Consider the following 20,003-nt stretch of genomic DNA (forward strand, 5'->3'; position numbering starts at 1 on the left):
ATAATGTATTTATAGAATTCAGTAAATGAACATTTTATTTCCTCCCATAAATCATCAAGCAATAATTCTTGTCAGTTTCTCTAAAGCCTCTTAGCTCAGATCACTACATTATTTACTCATAAACACATCTTTAAAAATGATAACTTGTTCTGGGTATTCTTTTTATTAGCATTATTTCTGTTTGTTTCTTCAGTTTTAAATATTTGCTAAAGATTTTGGTTCTTTTTCATATTATAGTCAATGTAGGAAAATTGAAAGTTACCAGAAGCCTAAAGTCTATCAAAAGTTTTTACTAAGATTCTTGAATTCTTAACTGGGGTACTCTCATCCTCTGTACGATGTATGCAAGTCACCTGATTTACGTTAGCTAACATCCTAGAGAAAATGAAACCACAGCTATTATTTATTTATTAAAAAATAGTGAACATGCCTACAGTCTATTATTGTTTAAAAACCCTTCAGAAGCTAAATATTAAGTTGTTCTTAGCCATTTAATAGTTTTTATTTTCAAGTTAAAGGAACGGAATTGTACTATTTTTATATAACATTAAGGCATTATAATCAAACGGGTTGCAACTTTCATCCCACTGCGCTGTCTCAGTGTTCTCATCTGTAAGACAATAATAGAGAGTAAAGCTAAATCGGGCTTCCAGCTTTAATAAAGAAAGTGCTGGTGTATGAAGCAACCTACATAACAAATGCCCTGCACTTCCCAATGCCCAGTAAAAACATAAATTCCTCACTGCCTGAATTAATACCGGCACACAGGCACATAAGGACCAGAATCTTCATCACCAGCTCATAATTTTTGATTGCTCATCGTTGGGCAGGTGCTTTAACTAGATGCTCTAATGGGCACATACATAACCAAACATGTTGATGATGTTGCTTTTCTATCTGAGGATTCCATATGGGCAAAAGAAGCCTTATAGAGAAGAGGGAATAGTGGAGAAGACATCATTCTATGAACTAAGGACATTACTGAAAGTCCAGAGACATAATTAGTATTACCCCCCCACAAAGAACTCCTGTATATACTCTTCTTTCCAGAAATTTCTTTACAATACACAAAAGATACGCTTTCTGTGAAAAAATATCATGTTTATAGAAGAGCTAAGAGGGAACTGTGGAAATTGGTTGACAATGCTGAAAGAAATTCAAGCTCTGGTAAAGACATCTTAAGAGTATTTTGAAGAAGGAATATTAAGATATATGCCTTATAGGGATAAAAATTTTCTAATAACTGAACTGGAAGATAGTTGAATTTATGTTGATCATAAGAGCTCTATTCACTCATTTAAGAAATATTTACTGAGCAAACTCCTATTACCAAATACTCTTCCAGGTACTAGGAATAAATCATTAAAAAAAAAAAAGAATGATATATCTTGTTCTCAAGAATAGCAATAAAAAATAAACTGAGAAAATTTAGTTATAGTAATATAACGCAGAAAATAAGAATATGTGATGTGATGGAGACTGGCTAGAATTATCAATGCTAAGGCTGATAATTAGTGATAATAAGTGCTAAATATCTTTGGGGTGATCCAGAAGGAGCAAGAAGGCCAGACAGACTGGCACACAGTGTGTGTGAAGGAGAAGAATTGGAGAGGTAGATGGGGGCCAGACCTTACAAAACTGCCCTTAGGACATGTGAGGAATCTGGGTTTTATTCTAAATATAATACTTGCGTTGAGAGGATTTAAGCAGTAAAGGTAATTTAGAGTCTCTTCCCCTAAGTAAGCGGTTCTCAACCTGTGGGTCACAACCCCTTTGGGGTCGAATGACCCTTTCACAGGAGTCACCTAAATACATCCTGAATATCAGATGTTTACATTATGATTTATAACAGTAGCAAAATTACAATTCTGAAGTAGCAATGAAAATAATTTTATAGTTGGGGGTCAGCACAACTTGAGGCACTGTATTAAAGGGTCACGGCATTAGGAAGGTTGAGAACCACTGCCCTAAATGCTCACTTACATATTTTATAGATTATTTTGATAATTAAAACTCTGCTGCAAAGTGGTAGAGGCAAAGGCAGAAAGAATGATGGCAATGTGGAGTTAGGTATTAGCGGTGGAGATGTTTGTAATGGGAAAGATTTAGCATCTATTTTGTCCTTATAGCCACGGGCACTCATATAGTGATTTGCCTGCTGGAGACAGGAGACTGCATAAAACTTTTGATGTTAATATTGATTATTTGTAAGGGTAGAGGAGTTACCAAAAAAAAAAAAAATTACTATACCTAGTTTTGACAAAAATCATAGTGTCTCTGTGATAGAAAGACTATAGGCAATTTTGATTATGATATTTAAAGAAAAAGAAAAGGTATCAGAGGAAGATCCAGAAAAAGATAATAAAATGCTAGAGATCTGTGAAATGATTATAGTATGGAATACAAAATAAATTTAAGAGCAGCACCTGTGGCTCAAAGGAATAGGGCGCTAGCCCCATATCCTGGGGGTGGCGGGTTCAAACCCAGCCCTGGCCAAAACTGCAAAAAAAAAAAAAAAAAGAAAAAAAAATTTAAAAAAAAAAGTATGGGCCAGAGAGTCAGGAGACCTGAATTCTGAATCCAGCTCAGCTATGAATCCATAGGATAATCTTGAGGAATGAGCTTTATATTTTTAAAAATCTGTCTCCTCATTTGTAAAACAGAAGCAATATGGAAGAATATTATATCTATAGTCAATAATAGGTTAAAATTTTCATAACTATCAGTTTTTGTTTTGGAAAAATGATGGCTAGGAAATGGATGATAAAAGATTACAGAATTATGTGTTTTAAATGACAATATTTTAAACTGAGAAAAGTCTAGAACTTTGAAAAGTATTGATCTTTTTTCCAAATAATAATTGATTTCCAATGTACTAAGCTCCAAAAATACAAAGATATTTACATTGTTAGATAAAATCATGTGAAAGTGAATCATTACATAATCCTTACTGGGTAAGAGGGCCTAAGTACTTTAGAAATAATTCTCAGGGTGCCCCTCAGTGCTATTTTTGTACCCATTTCACTAGTAAGAAAATGAGACACAGATAAAGTAATTAGCATGCCTAAGGTCACAAAGTTAATAAGTGGATGGGCCAATATTTAAATCCAGGGTATCTGGCTCTAGAGTCTCTGTGTCTAAATGCTATGATGCCTTGTTGTATCTGAGATGGATAAAGAAAAACTTTATAATAATCTATGAAAACGTAGTATACAGAAACTGTTCCTACATTTTTATGATTAATTATTTGCCATGATCAAAAGGAAAAGAACAAAGACACTCAAATCCATAGAAAGGAATTATGGAGAAATAAAAGGGATGTTTTATAGCTCAGAGACATTTTTTGTATTCAGCAGAGTTTACTGAATAAACAGCATACAATCCCGATTTGTTGACTGAATCCATACTAGAATAGGTTTTATTAAATGGACATTTCACCTACGTATCTTTAAGATCAGTTGATTTGAGTGGTTTAGAAAATATGATCTTAAAGGATAAAGAAAGGGAAAGGGGAAGAAATGTTGAGTATGTTTTTAGCTCTATCTGCCAGATTTGTAGTTCTCATGAAAAGTACACATAAAAATAAGGCAACTATAAGGATGTGACTGTTATAAATTGTGGACTTCAATTCACCAATTAACTTAGCACAAAATTAAATTTACTTGTTTCAACAAAACACTTTTATTCTGCTCAGTTGTAAGAATTTATTTCTTCTGGATTACCTTTATTCCACAAAGCAAATTTAACCTTTTGTTTATTTTCCTTTTATTTGGGTTACTGTGAGGGAAAATAGAAGTTAAATATATTGAATATGAATTTTGAATGAAATCAGATATCACAAAACTTAAGTATAAATTTATTGAATCCTAAATTGCCTTTTTTGGTTACATAGGATAGAATACATTTATTAAATTTAGCTATATTGGTGTATATTTTACATTCTATTTACTGGAAAATAGTGATCCATTTAGGATATATAGTTGACCCTTGAACAACACAGGTTTGAATAGTGTGGTTCCACTTATTTTTTTCACCCAAACCCAGTTTGAAAATACAATATTCAAGGGATGGAGGAGACTCTACATGTATGGAGAGTTGACTTTTTGTATTTGTGAGTTCCACAGGATTACCTCCAGGACTCAAATATGTATGAGCTTTCATATATGCAGGAGCACTGGAACCAACTCTCATATATTCTGAGGGATGACTCTACATCATTGGAATATTTGTTCAGCCATCACAGCTATTTCTATGACTATTTTGAATATGGAAGAATTTATTTCTTGGTGCTGTGAAATGTTCTGGGCTGATCAATTTTAGAGAATTAACATTAAATCATTTGAAACAGAGGCTGGCATACCATGCTAAATGCATTACCTAAATTATATTATAATCATCCCAACTGTAGGTACTATTCTCATCTCCATTTTACAGAAGAGTAAATTTAGACTTACAGGGATTTAATGATTTACCTAAGTCAGTATAATTCAACCAATGAGACTTGAATTAAGATTTTTCCATCAAAAGCCCCAATTCGTAGCCACAAGAATACAGTCAACATTAAGAAGACGTTGTATGTATTTAACGTTTATGTCTAAACTGTCCTTAAAGTTTGTCTTGTTCTTTGCCCTTAGTGTAATGAAATGCTATTTTAAACATCATTTCTCTTTCGTGGTCCTGCCTCCATCATGCTTCTTTAGTTGACAGGTGTTTCTTGCTTGGATCAGTGCTTTGGTCTCCTACCTGGTCTCCTCGCTTCTTGTCTAACTAATTTCTTAAAAGCAAACATCACTTTCAATAAACCTTTTCTCCCTTGTTTAAAATATTCTATGCTCTTTAAAAATAAATATGAAATTCTTTAGACTGTCTTTCAAGAATCTTGATAATGAATACCTCCACTAACTACATTATATTGTCCTTTTTCCACTCTTCATTGTATCCAAGTTGATTTTTTCTCTGTATATAGAAGCTTGTGAAGTTCATTTTCATTTCCACATCTTTTTGTCCATCCTTCTCATTCTAACTTTCTGTAGAAAAGGTCCACTTGAAGTGCCCCATCCCTAGGCCAGAAAGCTGATCTGAGCCATTCTGCCCCATGCTAATGTGTTCCTTATTGAAACTCCGAACATTTATTATCTGTACCACTTAGAATTTATGTAATCTCACAGTACCTAATATTATCTTATAAGTTGATATTTCTGTTCCTTAGCTCTTCAGAGGCTAGGTCACAAAAAACTTGTACTCTTTACTTCTGTATTATATGCTGAATGAAGAGTACTATAATTTATTATATATTTACCAAAGTTATTCTATAGGAGAATAATCAAAGGTGATTATACTTGAAAATGTAGTATTAGCTGAACAGTTTTTCCAATGAGGCTGTTATTTTTATTTTTATATTAATCTTCAGTTTGCAAAGGTACAAAAATGAAAATTACATATCATTGAAATTAAAATGTGTAATCAAATATGACAGCTGAATATATTCATTGATATGGCAATTTGAGACAAAAGTTCTATAATTGCAGGATTTAACGTAAAAGCGTGCTTTACAATTTACAAATAACTTTCTAAATAGGATTTGAACATATTTCTTTGATAATGGATAAAGTAAAATGTTATGTTAATTCTACATGTCTTTAGCAAGTATTCTTGTTCCCTTTGTTATCAGAATATAATTTTACAATATTGAATTGTGTGAATATTAAAAATTTGGTTTTATAAGCCAAATAATATAAAAGATAAATTATTTGGTTATTCATTTAGTAAATATTTATTAAACACAAAATATGTGCTAAGCTTTGTCTTAGATGATGAGAATTTTAATACAAAGATGGTTTCTTTTCACAAATGCTCATAGAATCAAAGCACTGAAGCAATCAAACACCTGTGTAATAGAGGCACATGAAATATGCAATTACAATAGAGGCAAGACTAGCAAATTTGTATATGTTGATGATGTAATTGTTTTGGTCCAATAACTTAGTAACTAGAGTATTTCTCAATTTAAAGAAATATTATGTAACATATGTAAGATTAATTAGAGGGCTTGGAGTCGCATAAAAGAACTCGTTCTGATAAGAATTCCTTTACTATGTTTAAAATATTTAAATATGCATGGACATTTGTAAAAAGGATTTACACAAAATGTTGTATGTGTACAGCTTCTGATTCATAGGAAGGATTTATAGCTCTGTAATAGAAAACTATCTTTCTGGTTCCTGGTTTTCCATAGAAACACTCATTATAGGCTTATAAAATACTATAACTGGTTTTACAGAAGAACTCCTGCTTGCTATGATAATTAGATTATTCAAGTACCAGCTTATAGATAGATGATCTGCCTAAGTATGAAATAGGCATTGGGAAATCCAAGCTCAAGCCAATAGCATTAGTATATGGAGTGGCTGTATACATGCAGAACCGAAACCTACTTAATGCAGAATACAAATGTCTACATACAATAACTAAGAAAATGCCATGAAGGCTATGTTGAACAGTTAGATGAGAATATTTCAGAGTGTATATGAAACCAGCACATTGTACCCCTTGATTGCACAAATGTACACAGCTATGATTTAACAATAAAAAAATTTAAAAAATAAAATAAATTAAAAAAAGAAAGAAACCAAATTCTGATCAGACATATCACATTTATAAAACCTGCATCTCCTCGTTTCTGCTGATTAGACAAAGCCATATAGCAGAATTGCGAGCAATGTCTTGGAAGTTCTGAATTTCAGGGGCTGCGTTGCCACATATATCATTTCACTCTACGCAAGCCCTGTGATCCGTGAGATCATATCCAAACTATGCAGAATCATATTACTACTCTACTTGTACCAGATGGACCATGCTGTTCCAGTTTACTTCAATATTCATACAACAGTCAAATGAAGTGTAGTCCAAGATCTGGTAAGCTATTTTAAAATGTTAACAGGAACATGGTAAATGAAAACTGTTTGCTAGCAACCATTAGGTGTTATTCAACATAAAACCCTACCTGCAATAATGGACACAAAGTAAGATTCTTATCATTATGACATTTAAGCACGACTGTTGAATAGAGGGCTGCTTATGATGGAAATGCGTGGGAAACAGCCATTCGCATTTCAATATGCATACTCATGGGGAAGATGGATTAGATAACAAAGTTTTGAAATTTCATGTCAGATGTTTAATATCTTTATAATTTTTAAGAAAAGTATTTTGAACATCTGCTTTGCCTGGTTTTATTCTATAATATTCTTACATAATTTTGACTAACAAAGATATTGATTAAATATGTATGAAAGCAATTCATACACTTATATTTGAGCCTCTCCTCTGTCTGCAGTATTATTCCAGTGTAATGGCCTATACTATTAAGTAATTTCCAATGGAGTTGAGAAGACATACTTCTTTATACACATATGATATAAGAAATAACAGGTATCAAAATGTGGGATGCATATGATAATTCCAATGGTAGGTTACAGAAGAAGAAATATACTATGAATGGCTTCACATGTTAAGTATACACACACATATGCCCCATATACCGTATGCGCATGTATATCTGCATGTTTGTGCATATATATATGATAACATGTTGTACCGAAGTTTGGACTTCAGAATCAAAAAGACTGACTTGCTTAATACCATCTTGGTGACCTGAAACAACTGTCAGAGCCTTTCCATTTGTTGGGTTTTTATAAGACTTAAATATAAATATGTAAAACACCAAGTTGTAATGAACAGTAAATTGTGATTATTATAATGATCACCAATGCACTTACTAACTTTCTATAAAAACATGTTTTCCTTGCCCAGTAAAAATTTGGTACTTGTAATTTAATAGTTTTTATATTAGTTTTCTATACTCTTCTGCTATAGCAATGCCCCAAACACATGACAGTGGGACATTTACAATTGTCAGACTGAAGAACAGATTGAAAATTTGTTGCTAAGCCAGCAGAAGACATGGCTGTCAGATTTCCCTAAGGTGTCAGAGTACATGGTACTTTAAGCAGCAATGAGTGAGTTTGGTCATAATTGTCAAATCATGTGTACAATCCGTTTCTTGAATCCATTCTTCTATTCAAAATAAAAGATAAAATATACCTTGTTTACTTTTTCATAAAATGAAGTGGCAATGTCAAACAAATTTATGAAATAAAAGTGTAGAATACATTTATATTTGTGTGAAGCCATTTTTTCAGATTAATATGAGGGTACAAAATATTAGGCTGGTCTTAATAAAACTATATTAATTTTGCCTCTTACAAAAAAGGAAAATAGTTAAGAGTATATAAAACCAGGAGGTAAAACCATATCTGCCAATGAACTTCCACAAAAGAGTACTTTTTATTATAACATTTACAATCCAAATACTATCATCAATTTTCCTTTAATACTATTGTTCACTCCATCACTGCCCTAGATTGCAAACCAAGCACAATGTTCCAAGGATAAAAGATAACTAATGGATTTAGAGAACTCAGATTATAGATTAGAATGGACCTAGGCCCTAACTTTTACCTTATGACATTGAGCAAGTGTTTCAAATGAAACACTGTTGCATAAGAGACCACGCTGAAATTTAGTGCCTTAAAACATTACTAATCATTTATTTTGCTCCTTTGCTTCTAAGTCTGTAACTTGAGCAAGCGTGGCAAGGACCGCTCAGCTCTCTTCATGCAGCATCACCCCAGGTGCCTTGACTGGGAGCTGTGAGATCCCCATTCCAGATAGTTCATTCCCCTGTCTGGAAAATCGGTGCACTTGTCAGCTGGGAGCTCAGCCTGAGCTGTGGGCCAAGAACCTAAGTTCTCCACATGGTCTACTCCATGGCTGCTTGGCCTCACTCCTGGGTAGTTTCTAAAGGTAAGCATCCCAAAGAAGCAGAGGGAAGCTCTGTCACCTTTTATGATCTAGCTTTGGAAGTCGCATATAATCACTTCTGTCATGTCACTTCTACTATTAAAAGAATGCTGGATTCCAAAGGAAGGAACTTAGACCTGACATTTCAGTGGTGAGAGTATCCAGGAACTGTTATCAGCATAACATACGGTTTGGAAGATATCGTTGGGCCATGTTTTGGAAAACACAATCTGCCACAGCACATTATTTGATATCACTTAGCCTGACTTTGCTCATCTAAATAATAAAATGCTAGACATCCTTTACATTTATTAAGCCCTTACAACAGCCTCTGAATTAGGTGCTATCCTTTATTCCATTGCCTCAGCAGTTCAAGTGTCTGGTTGGGGCTGTCTCCCTGGTGTGCAGGTGGTTGTCTTCTTGTTGTGCCCTCACATGTGAGAGAGCAGAGAGCTTGGTCTCTTCAATCCCTGATTCCCTTCATGGAGGCTCTATCCTCATCCACCCTCAAATATCATCACACTGTGAGTTTAGGCTTTAACATACACGTTTGGGTTAGCGGGAGACACACACAGAGAATCTATAGCACATATTTTGCAGATGAAAAAACTGATGTACAGAAAAATGAAAGCTGAAATGACAAAGCTAGTAAAATCCATGTAATCTAGTTCCAAAGGCCGTTTTTTGTTCCTTGGAGTTAATTTTTATAAGAATAACCAACAAATTGTATGCAAAGTGCTTAGCAAAACACCTGGTTCATTCTGAATGCTCAATAATTATAAATGGTTTTGTTGTAGTTATTATTATTAATAGATCTTAGAGTGAAACACTGGTACTTTGAAGATATTTTTCTTTATTCATAAAAGTAAATTCATTCTGGCTTTAGGAGTATGCATGAAAGGCATCAGGAAAAAGAGTGAGAAACTGCAATTACTGGATGTTTAGAAATAAATAGTGAAATAAGAATAAGAATCTCTGCTTAAAGGATAAAAACCTGAACAAAACTTCATTTCAAGGTATTTGTGAATAAGGTGACAGAGTTACCAAGCACATTTTTTAAAAGTAGTGCTAAATATGAAGGAAATAGTATTCATGTGGGCTTAAGTATTGTTGGCTAAAATATACATGGGAATAGAAAATTAAATAAAAATAATAGTAGAGGATGTGAAATTTTTTAAAAACTTAAAAAAATTAGAAGATTAATATTGGAACACTTAAAAAGTGATCTGTGTTTATAGAAACAATATAGTGAGCATTTAATGTTGTTGCCAGTATTATTACTAGATTATATTACAAATGGTAATTAAAACATAAAAAATGGTCTTATCTAAAAACTATTGATGAAAACCTTGGTCTCCATACCTTAATTTTCAAATAGAAATGCATACCTTATTCTCACATTGGAAACTACTTTAGAATTTTAACTTCGCTTGTCACTAGCCTCAGACACTCACAATGTTTGTGACTTGACTTTCCAAATCATACCCTGTTCTCGACAGCTGTCCATATCTTGAATGAACGTGCTTTCTTCAGATTATATAAATTATTAACCTATAAATGAGAAAATGGAAAAAGTGGTGGAAGATAAAATTAATCTAATACATTCACCTTATGCTTATTCATGATGACCCACCTGGGTTTACCAGTGTGTGTGTGCAGGTGTGTGTACATCATGTATATATGCACGTATAAGAGAGCTTCAAAAAGTTCATGGAAAATGCATATTATGAAAAAAACTCTGCATGGATTTCCAAATTGTTTTTCACTGAAATGTATACTGACTTGTTCTAACATTCTGAAAAGGATTTAGTTTGAGGCACCAAGAAAGATATTAATTGGAAAAAAGGCATTTTGGAGCAACATGAATTTCTAAAACTGAAGCAAGAACAAACAAATTTATATTAAAGTTTGGGTGGAAGAATTATGGAATAATCGATGCTTTATGAAAAGTCCCTGGGGACAATATTTCAAAGAAATTAGCAATTTACATTAGCCTGGCCTGGTGGCATATTGCTATAGTCCTAGCTACTGGAGAGGCTGAGGCAGGAGGACCACTGGGGCTCAGGAATTTGAGGATATAGTGAGTTATGATGATGCCTCTAGACTGGATGATAGAGCAAGACTCTGTCTTGAGTGGAGAGGAGAGGAAAGAGGAGAGGATAAGAGAGGAATCAGCAGTTCACAGAAAAGATGAAATGATGTTGAAGATGAAACCCACAATAGCAGAACATCCATATCAATTTATAAATAAAAAATCTTATTCATGCCCTAATTGAAGAGGACCAATGACTAAAAACAAAAACAATAGCTAACACTACAGACAAGGCTTCAGCTTACCCAATTATGACTGAAATAATTACAGGTAAGCAGACTTTTCACTCAATAGGCACCAAAGCCATGTGCCTAGATCAGCTGCAGATAAGAGCAGATCTCTCAATGAAAATTTTGAATAAATGGCATCAAGCTCATGAAGCATTTCTTTAAAGAATTGCTACAGGAAATGAAACATGGCTTTCCCAGTCCCATCCTGAAGACAAAGCACCAGCGAAGCACTGCCCATTAACATACGGAAGTGGTCTAGTCCAGCAAAAGCTGACCTGTGAGGAGCAAAGGTCATGGCAACAGTTTTGGGGGGCACTCAATGTATTTTGTATGTTAACTTTCTGGAGGGCCTGAGAACAATAACAAACACAGGACTGTGTTTTGGTTAGCCAAAATTTTAGCAGAAAGATTCCCATAAAAGCTCACCAAAGGATCCCTCTCTACCACAACAATGCTCCAGCTCATTCCTCTCATACAACAAAAGCAATTTTCTAGAGTTTCAATGGGAAATTGTTAGGTATCCACCTTACTGTTTGAATTTGATGCCTTCTGACATCTTTTTGTTTCCTAATATTTAAAAAAATCTATAAAGGGCATCCATTTTTCTTCAGTTAATAATGTAAAAAAGACCACATTGACATGCTGAAATTCCTGGAATTCTCTCTCCTTTAGGATTAAGGATTGATTAAATGGCTATTATCACTTATAAAACTGTCTTAAATTTAACAAAGTCTACATTGAAAAACATAGTTTATATTTTTTTACCTTTTAATTCTGTTTTCTATATATTTTGGAAGTCTCCTCATGTGTGTTCATGTGTGTATTTATCTGTTTATTTTGTAAGTTAGGGTGTCAGTATAGTAACAACAAACAAAACAACAGTCTATAGTTTCTAGGTTAGTGCCCTCTCCTCTACCTACCCAGATGATTAAGACCTCACTAGTCTGAGACCTGAGTGCTTGCTTGTCTTTTGGCTCAGTTCTTCAGTCTTTAGTATGTTAAATCAGATCACATATGTGCAACATGGCGTTCTTAAGCAAGATTATGGGACTGCTTTCCTAAGATCCTCAGTCTCCAGGTTCTCTCTGATACTTGCTGAATTCCTGTGGTTCCTCTTTAAGATCCCTTGTCAACCAGAACAAGGCCTTATTTACTACAGTCTGGTGATCACTTTTGCAACTAGATTTGCATTCAGGGCCAGGTAAAAGAAGGACAGAGAGAAAAAGAAATGCGATGAGTTTGGCCCAACTCAATTGGAATCACAGCTTCAGTGAACAAAGGAAATTCCCTTTTGTAAGAATTATGGCTCCTTTCAGCTCCCTTTACCAATAACTACCACAATGTGAGTGCTCAAAGTCTGGGCAAGAGCCTAGGTAGAAAAGAAAAAAGAAAAAAAAAGGGAGTGAGAAGTTCTACATTCTCTCTGAGCATCTCACTCCTAAGGAAAAATGAGCAGGTTTGTCCTGGACCTACACACATTATCTTATGGGGTCTTTATAGTAGCCCCAACCCCAGGGAAATTAGGTTGAATATTTTGAAGAGCCAAAACACAAGCTTATTATATATAGACATGGATGTGGTAACTTTGATATTTTTCTTGGATTATTATTAGTGGGTTATTCTGAAGAAACAAAATTTTTATGCTTATTTACTCTTACAGTTTAGTGCTATATTTTTCTTATCTTTTTATTTTTAAATTTCTTAATCTTCTTTGCCTTCTCTACTTACCTGACAACAGATATTATTGCATAGCACCATCTAGCAGAACACTGTCTTTGCCGATTGCTTAAATTCCTTTTATGAATTCTATTATTTTGAGAAATGATGCTGATCACATATTTACTGATAAGTCATTCAAATTTATCTAAACCTACAGGCAACACTGATGAGGGAGAAGCAGTCAATTATATTAATATCAGTTCCTATCACACAAGATGGAATTTAATATTTCATCAAATGGTGAGAACTGCACAGTGTGATATGCCAACTAGGATTTCTCATGGTTCCTTGTCTTCTAGTTCTCTGATGATAAGAATAAGCCTAAAAGTCATTGCAGGCAATATACAGCCTCGCCATTCAATGTTTAAAATAAAGTATGTGTAGAAAAGGTCATTTATTTCTCGATTTTTGTTTCAGCAGAGATACTTTATGAATTTGTATTTTGATCAATACTTCAATACTCTGATTTCAGTTTTCCAGAGATAATGAATTTCAAACATCAAGGGAAATTACATTGTGAGATGTACGTTATTACTAGTAGCAGTATTTCCGTCACTATTCTTATATTGAGTATATCTCTAATACTTTTCTCTTTAATGCTTTTCTCTAAAAATTTATTTTGCTTTTAGGTGTGGAATTTTTTTATTGTTTTAACCATTTTTTTTTTTTTTTTTATTGAGACAGAGTCTCACTTTGTCACCCTCTATAGAGTTCAGTAGCATCATAGCTCACAGCAACCTCCAACTCTTGGGCTCAAGCGATTCTCTTGCCTCACCCTCCCTAGTAGCTGGAACTGTAGATGCCTGCCACAATGCCCAGCTTTTGTTGTTGTTGTTTTTGTTTAGTAGGCCCAGACTGCATTTGAACCCACCAGCCCCAGTGCATGTGGTCGGCACCCTAATCACTGGGCTCCAGGCTCCCAGCCTTAACCAATCACTTAAGAATCCTCAAATTTTAAACATATTTTGAAATAGAAAGCTGAACGTTTTAATTTAGATTAGTTACTATCTAAATTATGATTACTGTATAATTTTGGGGGAATATTATGTGTTCTATTTCATAGATCCACCATTTCTAAATCACATTGTATCTATTTTTCTAACATTCTTACTACTATGATTAGTAGGTACATGGCAAGAGAAAAATCAAGAATTAATTTCAACAATCTTTCACAAATAAGAATTGGTTTATAATTTGATTATTCCCTTCTGAATATATTGTCCACTTTTATGGTCAGAAATTTAAGAAGGTGTGGACTTTATGTAAACATACCTGATTAAACATACAAATTTATCTCTAGTTCCCTACGAACACTAATAAGAGTAAAGATATATAAAAGATTTCCTCTAATAGAGATAAGCAAAGGATAAAAGGAAAAGAAAATGTGTCAGTTGAGAAAAGATAATATGTGAACGAAATTTCAGAAAATGAAAATCAGATGAAGAGTGAGAACTCACGTAGCAATGGAATGTAGTCTGAATGCCTAAAGGAAGAGAGCCACTTCACTTTGTGATTTTCTGTTCACTATATACTGAGCAATGGAATTGCTGCGCAGATGGTAGACCAATGTTCATTCATAGTAGGTACCACCAAGTAGTAGCTACAAGAAGTAATATTAACATTTTATACTCCTATGGCAATATAGGAGAGTTCATATTGCATATTCTCAGCAACCCTCGGTAATGTGTGTTTCTTTTACCTTAGGAATTCTGGAAGATGGTAGTAGCATGGCATTTTACACAGAAATAAGTTTTTAAAATAGATTTTTGAGAAATTAAGTGTAGTATTCAGGAGAAGGAAGTGAAGCATGAAGACAAAAAAGTAAGAATTTAGGATGACTCAAGCAGTTTAATTTTTACGAAGGACCTAAAAGGAGTAACATCTGCTGTCTCAGATAAACCAAGAAAACCTATGAAGAAGATACAAAAAAAAGTTGTCTATTTAATCTTATGAGATTAAATAACTAATAAATGGCAAATAAAAGAAGAAAGTCCCCATAATTGTCCCAAGTTACCACCTTAAGAGAATGTTTTGGCCCTAGGACAGGTAGAAAGGACCCTGATAAAACCTTATAGACGTCCTCCAGGGACTGTAGATTAAAAAGACAGAACAGAGAGTCCAAGGATTTAAAGGCATCCAGAATTCATAGGACAATGTGTGTGAAAGGAATGGGGCTCTGAAAAAGAACTCCGGAGAGCTTCAAGGGTTTTTATGAGTGTTTGCCTAAATTTTGCTAATAAGCATATAACCCAACAAAGGAGATAAAAGATATCACAAAAGTATGCTGCATTTCTAAAACAATGCCTAAATAGAAGAAAATAAAACAAAGAATAGAAGGAATAAATTCAAATAATAAGGTAGCCTTAATTCATATCAGTAATCACATTAAATATAAATAATATAGATGTTCCAAATCAAAGGTGGAGTTTGTCAAATTGAATGAAAAAAACACAAGGTGTATGCTGCTTACAAGAAACATAATTTAAAGAGAAAAATCAAATAGGTCAAGATAGAGGGGGCCAGCCAGGGAATCTTCTGGGGTTGACAGATATATTCACTGTCTTGATTATGGCAAAGCTTTTACATTTGGCATATGTAAATATGCCAAAACTTATAAAATTATACACTTTATTTATATTTTTTTGTATGGCAATAATACCTTCATAACATAGTTGTGTGGAGATGTATAAGATAGTATTAGTAGTGGAAGCTGAGTTTGGAAAAATAGGTGTGATCTGAACTATGAAGGGACTTAAATGTTAATCTAACATAGCCTGAAGTCTGGTAGGGTGATGCCTCCAGCTTTGTTTTTATTACTAAGAATAACCTTGGCTATGCAGGGTTTTTCTGGTTCCATACAAAACAAAGTACTATTTTTTCCCTGTTCTTCAAAATATGATGTTGATATTTTAATGGGGATTGCATTGAGTCTGTAGATTACTTTGGGTAGAGCAGACATTTTGGCAATGTTGATTCTTCCCAGCCAAGAGTGCGGTATGTTCTTCCATTTGTTAATGTCTTCTGCTATTTCTTTTTTGGGGGTTTCATAAATTTCTTTGTAAAGATCCTTTACCCCTTTTGTTATGTATATTCCTAAGTTTTTCATTTCCTTTGACACTACTATGAAGGAAATTGTGCCCTTGATTTGCTTTTCAACTTGACTGTTATTGACATATAAAAGGCTACTGATTTGTGGACATTGATTTTATACCCTGAGACATTACTGTATTTCCTGATCACTTCCAGGATTTTTGTGTTGATTCTATGGGGCTTTCTAAGTATAAGATCATATCATCAGCAAAGGGGGAAGAGTTTGACCTCCTCTGTCCTCATTTGGATGCCCTTTATATCCTTCTCTTGCCTAATCACATTGGCTAGTCTTCCAGCACAATTTTGAATAATAGTGGTGATAGTGGACATCCTTGTCTGGTTCCAGTTCTAGGTGGAAAAGCTTTCATTTTTACTCCATTCAGTGTGATGTTAACGCTGGGTTTGTCATAGATGGCTTCAATCAGGTTGAGAAATGTGCTCCCATGCCCATTTTCTTAAGTGTTCTTGTTAGAAAAGGATGCTGAATTTTGTCAAATGTTTTTCTTCATCTATTGAGAGGATCCTGTGGCCTTTATTTTTGTTTCTATGATATGTTATATCATATTTGTGGATTTGAATACATTAAACCAGCCTTGGATCCATTGGATGAAGCCTACTTGATCATGATGAATAATTTTTTTTTTAATGTGTAACTGCAATTTATTAGCTAAGACTTTGTTGAGTATTTTTGCATTGAGATTCATTACTGAAATTGGTCTGTAGTTCTCTTTTTTGGTTGGGTTCTTTCCTACTTTTGAAATCAAAGTGATGTTTATTTCATAGAAAGTGTTGGGGAAGGTTCCTTCCTTCTCAGTGTTTGGGAATGAGTTCTGCAGTATAGACACAAGCTCATCTTTGAAGGTGTGATAGAATTCTGGAGTGAAGCCATCTGGTGCCAGGCTTTTTGTTGTTGTTGGAAATTTTCTTATTTTTTTCTACAATCTCAGTGCTTGATACTGGTCTGTTCAAGAGAGCTGTTTCTTCCTGGTTAAGTCTGGGAGGTGTGATTACAGGTAATAATCTATTTCCTCCACATTGTCAAATTCCTGGACATAGAGTTTTTATGGTAGTCAAAAATCTCTTGTGTCTCTGTAGTATCAGTTGTTATTTCACCATTTTATTCTGATTGAGATTATTAAAGATTTTATTCAAGTGAGATCTTCCCTTTGAACCTACAATCCTACTACTAGGCATATACCCAGAAGAAAAAAATAATAATTTTACCATAAGGACATTTACACTAGACTGTTGATCGCAGCTCAATTTACAATCACCAAAATTTGGATCACCTAAATGCTTGCCACTCTGGAATGGATTAACAAACTGTGGTATACGTATACCAAGGAAGATTAATCAGCTGTTAAAAATAGGGAGACTTTACATCTTTTGTATTAACCTTGGATAGAGTTGGAACACATTCTTATTAGTAAACTGTCATAAGAATCGAGAAGCAAGAATCTAACATACTCAATTCTAATATGAAGTCAATAGACTAATACCCACATAAGAAAAATCTCAAATCAATTCAATTTGGGGGGACAAGGGTATGACGGAGCAGGGAGAGGGGTGGAGGGAAGCGGATGGGTGTACTCCCAATTAATGGCACAATGATAGGGTCTATGGCATATCTCTTGGGGGTGGGACCTAACAAATGCAAATATTGTAACATAATTCTTTATACCCTTAATTAACCTGAAACAATTAAAATTTTTATTGTTTTTTAGACAGAATGAGAAATTTTAGCATCTCAGTGTTGTACGTAATGAATAAAAAGATTAATTAGAGGAGAAGGGAGACAGAGAAAGGTCTCAGATATTGGAGTGAATTTGTGGCAGGTTTAAAACTTTTTTTAAGGTGTTTATTTTTATAAATAAGAAATTTTTATTGTTTGGGATTCATTGAGGGTAGAGAGAATTAGGTTACATTGTTTGCATTTGTTAGGCAAAGTCCCTCTTATAATTGTGTCCCGCCCCCAAGAAGTATGTCACACACTGTGAGCCCCTAGCCCCCTCCCTCGTCCCTTCTCCCTTGTTTCCCCACCCCCCACCTTGAATTGATTCGAGGTTTTCTCTTATGAGGGTTTAAGATTATCTACTGGCTTCACAGTAGAACTGAGTACATTGGATTCTTGCTTCTCCATTCTTGTGATACTTTACTAAGAAGAATGAGTTCCAACTCAGTCCAAGAGTTTAAAACTTTTCAGGGTTGATGGAATAATTGTTTACAAACTCTATTTAGGTGTAGGGCCTTCCTTTTACCTGACAACTTTAACTAACAGTTCTTACAATATTAAATTTAACCAAAGTCTCTCACCTGTCAACTTGAATGAAAAAAAAAAAGAGCAAGCAAAATAAAATTTCTCTAGTATACAAGGGTATTAGAATTAGTTTGTTTTCTTTGTATTTTCACATACATTTTAATTAGAAACTTTAAGGATGTTTTAATTTTTGCCTTTCAAAAAGTCAGGACAATAGATTTCCTCAAATTATAAATCACAGTATCTTTGTAAATGATTGAGATACATTTACAAGCAAAATTTTAGATGCTCCTGGAAATACATTTTAAGATATAACACACATAATACAAACTTCTTTTTGACTTTACTTATCCTTTTGAGATAAGGAAGAATACTCAGTTTATTTTATACTGAAAATTTAGCCTTTGCTAACTAAGACCTGAGTAGATCACAAACTGTAACTTTCTAGGTTTTCTCTACAGGTTTTCAGTGCTGAAAAAAACTCAAAGATATCTTGTGTCCTATTTGCATATATATTTTTTCTCATTAATTAGTATCAGTGGGGTCTGATATTGGTTATTTGTCTTGGTCATGATTTGCTCTTGCAAAACCACCTTTACAGTGAAACAAACATGAAAGTTATTTTCCACAATTAAATGAAAATAATCTGGATCAATAACAAAGTCAAAACCACAAGTGTTTCAAGACATTCTTGAGAACAGATTTCAACAGTCCTAACATCCTTTCTCTTCAGTGAGTCTCTTCCTTATTCACAACTAAATAGTCACTGTCCAGTTGTCTCCTGTTCTGGAAAAAAAAAAAAATACTTTTCTTAAAGATCAAGCTTTTTATTAACACAGGACTATTTGGAATGAACCCAAAAGATAAGGAAAAGTTGGCTCTCTCCTCAAGTAGGTTCCTTCTCTTTTAGCAGTATTTAACTACTCTCTATCAATAATTTCATCACAGCTGAGTGCTTCAGATGATTGAGGATTGTAAGTGAGGAAAGCTCTTAGATAAAATGAAGTCTTCTCTCATGCATATGAAACCTGCCATCCAGGGCTGCTTCTCTTGCTCCAGATGTTCTCAGAAACATTTGTTGATCTCTTTCAAGGGCCATTGAGATTCCATAGCCAGCACTATTCAGCTGCTCTTCTTCCATAGAGTCTTGGTTGTCTTCCTAGTCATCAAATTCCTATCCCTCATTGTTACTCTTGAAGTCTGGGCCGGTGAGCCAGCTCAGCTGCTCCCCAGGGCTGAGCCGCCTCCTCCTCCAGCTGCGTGCAAACTGTAGTGGGACCCTCAGTGGGAAGGCCTTAGGGATGCGTCTCACTCTCACCGCCTACCCCAGGTCTGTGGAAGGTCACTCTTGCCAGGCGTCACATCCATCTACATGTCACTGCTCTCTCATACAGCTCCAACATCTCATCTTTCTTTAACGTTGTGCAAACTGCTCAACCTCTCAGAAAGCACTTTCAGCAGGACCAAAAAATTATTTAAATTGTTGTTTTACTTACTAAAGAACATAATAAAAGGTGAACTCAGTAATTTTACTGCACAAAATTCAGTTATATGTGGCCTACTTTATAAAAACTGTAGTTCAATAGAAAATAGTTATTTTATTGACTATGTATGCTTGATTTATTGAATATCTTATGATATATTATCTTATAACTACTGTGTCATAGGATTAAGTGTAGTAATTAAATACTTCTTAAAGAATATTTTCATTATGAAAATATAAGTTGGGTTAATTATATAATATGTATTTATA

General features: G+C 34.1%; 1 protein-coding gene across 4 annotated transcripts in view; it reads left to right on the forward strand.

Moving 5' to 3' along the window:
* Positions 1 to 20,003, forward strand: part of EPHA6 (EPH receptor A6) — a 921,042-nt gene that overhangs the window by 376,898 nt on the left and 524,141 nt on the right. The window lies entirely within an intron of this gene.

Source organism: Nycticebus coucang, chromosome 16, assembly GCF_027406575.1.
Source record: "Nycticebus coucang isolate mNycCou1 chromosome 16, mNycCou1.pri, whole genome shotgun sequence".
Lineage (NCBI taxonomy): Eukaryota > Metazoa > Chordata > Mammalia > Primates > Lorisidae > Nycticebus > Nycticebus coucang.